This window comes from Acyrthosiphon pisum, chromosome X, assembly GCF_005508785.2.
Source record: "Acyrthosiphon pisum isolate AL4f chromosome X, pea_aphid_22Mar2018_4r6ur, whole genome shotgun sequence".
Classification (NCBI taxonomy): domain Eukaryota; kingdom Metazoa; phylum Arthropoda; class Insecta; order Hemiptera; family Aphididae; genus Acyrthosiphon; species Acyrthosiphon pisum.
The window spans coordinates 105,467,686-105,471,070 of NC_042493.1; the positions used below are offsets into that span (position 1 = coordinate 105,467,686).

General features: G+C 24.0%; 2 long non-coding RNA genes across 4 annotated transcripts in view; one reads left to right on the forward strand and one right to left on the reverse strand.

The window, feature by feature from the left end:
• Nucleotides 1-1,136, forward strand: part of LOC103309093 — a 4,241-nt gene extending 3,105 nt beyond the window's left edge. For all 3 annotated transcript variants that reach the window (XR_001679315.2, XR_510602.3, XR_001679317.2), the window contains exons 4-5: nt 582-801; nt 956-1,136. This is a non-coding gene — a long non-coding RNA (uncharacterized LOC103309093). The remainder of the gene's footprint in view (nt 1-581; nt 802-955) is intronic.
• Nucleotides 1,137-2,384: 1,248 nt separating this feature from the next.
• Nucleotides 2,385-3,357, reverse strand: LOC115034640. The gene is made up of 2 exons (XR_003839973.1): nt 3,189-3,357; nt 2,385-3,092 (listed from the first exon to the last, which is right to left on the reverse strand). It is a non-coding gene; the product is annotated as an uncharacterized LOC115034640 (long non-coding RNA).
• Nucleotides 3,358-3,385: the final 28 nt, after the last annotated feature.

Below are 3,385 nucleotides of genomic sequence, written 5' to 3' on the forward strand. Positions count from 1 at the left end.
AAAATCAATACATTCATCGTTCCACTCAGAATCTAAAATTAGAATATTGTAAAAACATGCTAGATAACAACGATAATATTACAGAAGCTCTTACATGATCTCGAAGTTTGATAATAGTCAATTCACTCTGATGTTCAAGCTAACAAAAAAATAATTGGAACTGCTGAAGGTTGATATGTCCGGTATAGGTTGAACATACATGTTGGTATTGTATGCGTTAGATGAAGATAATACACAAAGGTATGACATTATGTTAATGTTTAAAGAGTAAAATTGAATTCTTTAATTTATTTTATTGGATGCTGACCAACACTTGACATTTTTTTAGAAATATAACTAATTAATAATCTAAATACCTAAATACATATTTAATTGAATTAATAAACAATTTCAAGATCAAATTGTGGTATTAATAGTCCAATAATGTTAAGATCATATAGAAATGAAATAAATGTATAAAGAGTATTCAATTTAATAATTAAGACATTAATGATGTGTGAAAATAGGTTATTAAAATATCTTCCAAAATGTCAATTTTTTTTTATTATATTAATATATATTTATTTTTGTCTTTATAATAGGTTTGTCTTACGTCACTGGTTATAATTTGGTTTTGGAGTACGTTTACAACCATTCAACTGCCATATAGATTCAAATAAGTAAATTGGCTCCCTCACCTCAACAATGACCAACTATGTAAACAACTAGTATACATTATTCAATTTTATATTATATATCATTTATGATATGTATTAAATGCTGAAATCCGCAAAAATATTTTAAAAAAATATCTTAACTGCTGTAAGTAATATGGTATATGTATTATTGGTTTGATGTTAGTTGTTAGATTTTGTAAAAATATTTTAAATAACATCAATTAATCAAAAACATATAAAATAATAAATAAATAATATACTTAATTTTTATCAACTAATTCTTAATTATTTTTTTTTAGGCTTATAAAAGAGCCTGCTATCATTTGAAGGAAAATGAATCAGTCATGTAACAAAATGCATGTAAACATAAAATGTACAGACCACAATCAGTGTTGCTTTGTTGTAATTAATCATAAGTGTTTCACACCATAATGATTAAGGATAAGGATCTTGCGCTATCTGATAAAACTAGACCGATTTTTGCAGGTATAATAAAAGATATACGGAATCACCGCCAGGTTGCGCGTCGTTTGATAGTTCTACTAGAATAATATGTATTATTTGATACACCAATACACTACACAGTATGCAATTTTTTGCTGGTATTTTTTAATATAAATAATTCTATACAAGTTTTAGGTAGCTATAAAAATCAAAAGAGAACTGTTATAAAATCATGCATATTAATTATTACTAAACTGTTATAACAAAAATAATAAAATACAAATTCGAAAATATTGATTTACCGCTTAAGAAGAAAAACTAATTAAGTATACACTATACATATAGTATATTAAAAAATGGTATGAAGTAATTACTATTGGGTATATACAGACTTACAATAAATATTTTTATTTTCAAAAGGTTACAAATAATACATTGCAACATTGATTAAATATATTTTATAATATATTAAATCAATGATTGTAATAAATATTTAATACAAAACTTAACTTTTATAAAAGAATAATTAGAGTATAAAAGAATTATAAACTAGTATTTAAATTTGTGTTCAAAACAAAGTTATAAAAAAATAACAATTATATAATAAATATGAATATAATATTAAAATTAAATATAAAAATTTGGAACACTACTACTCCTAACACCTAGAAAATATAAAATTATCAATAATACATAATGATGTACTTATTCTGATCTTTACTTATAATTATAGATATTAAAGACATATAGTATAACCATCAACTATTTTCAATGTAAATTTCAATATACCAGGCTTGAGTGTATTTATTTATAAAAATGTATACATCATGAATTATATACACATTATTATTCAATTATAAACATGCATACAATTTAAAAAATGTTATTTCTTTTTTTTCTTACTGTGTTTAAATTATTACAAACTAAATTTTTAATATTGAATAATTGGGTAGGAAAAGACATTTTTATTGTAGTTTGGATTACTATATAGTAAAAAAAAAAGTATAATTCTAATGTAATTATTATTGCTAATCAAGCAATGATATTGATTATTATTTAATCTTGCTTAATTATTTTAGAATTGAACTTTTCAATAAAGAATATTCATTATTGGATATATAATATATTTTACATAAACAGATGGGTTCGGTTTGTAATACTTGCATCTTGATTTTCACTTTTATTTATTAAAAATTTAAACTATTCAATTTAGAATTAGTAATGTATTATAGTAAGTTATAATGTGTATTATACGTGTCAACTCTGGTATATACTTAGTATATATAGTATACTAAGGGCCGTTATTACAATGTCTTGCTAAATTATAATTATCTGTCAGTTAAGCTAGCGTGCAGTTTAGCGTAGCGGGGACTTTAGAGGCAAGTTTAGATTAAACCATTATTACAATGTCACCGCTAGTACTATCCGTCAGTTAATAAATCTCAAACATAACAACGATTTTCATTGGCTATTGAAACCAGCTGTTGTGCAATAACAAACTGATAATGGAACATATTATATTTTGATAACACTGAAAACTGATGCTATTTTTTTTATAATATCTGAATTTTACATGTTCATTTATTTTATGTTTACATTACCGTTTTACCGTTTTGTCTTTTTTACCGTTGGGATTTTACTGTTATTAGTTATCTATATTTTGTAAAATGATTAACACAAAAAGAGATAGGCAGGTGAATTTCTCTTCTTGCGAAGTTGGATTTGGTTAAGATGGAAAGTGAGAGAACAGCAATGCGTTTTGAATGGGATAAAATTGAACATGAGTTACGTGTCAAAGCTTTGGAATTGGATATAGAAATTAAAAAAAAAACATTATTGAACCTTGATAAAAATGAATTTTAATTAAAAATTAATTCAATATTTATTATTTATATTTAAAATTGTAAAATTATATATGTACATATTTTATTAAATTTCATTGCTGGTATTAATCTGTACCAATTTTAAATCTGTAATTAATCTGTAACTAATCTGAAAAATAAAAAAATATAAGGTTAGGTTAGATTGTATTCATAATAAATAAAATATGTATACAATTAATAAAGTATTTGTGTATGCAATTATTACCTTGCAAAATAGTTATTTAAGAGCATGTCTCTCATTGTCGAGTCTTGGTCTCTACCATCATCATTATATTCGACTTCAATAATGTCTTCAGTCTCGTTATGTGGTTCCGTTAACTCAAAATTATCATTTGGTAAATCTTCTTTCATCTCTCTACATATATTGTGCAGTACTGCTGTGCCACTATAATGGCTTGAACC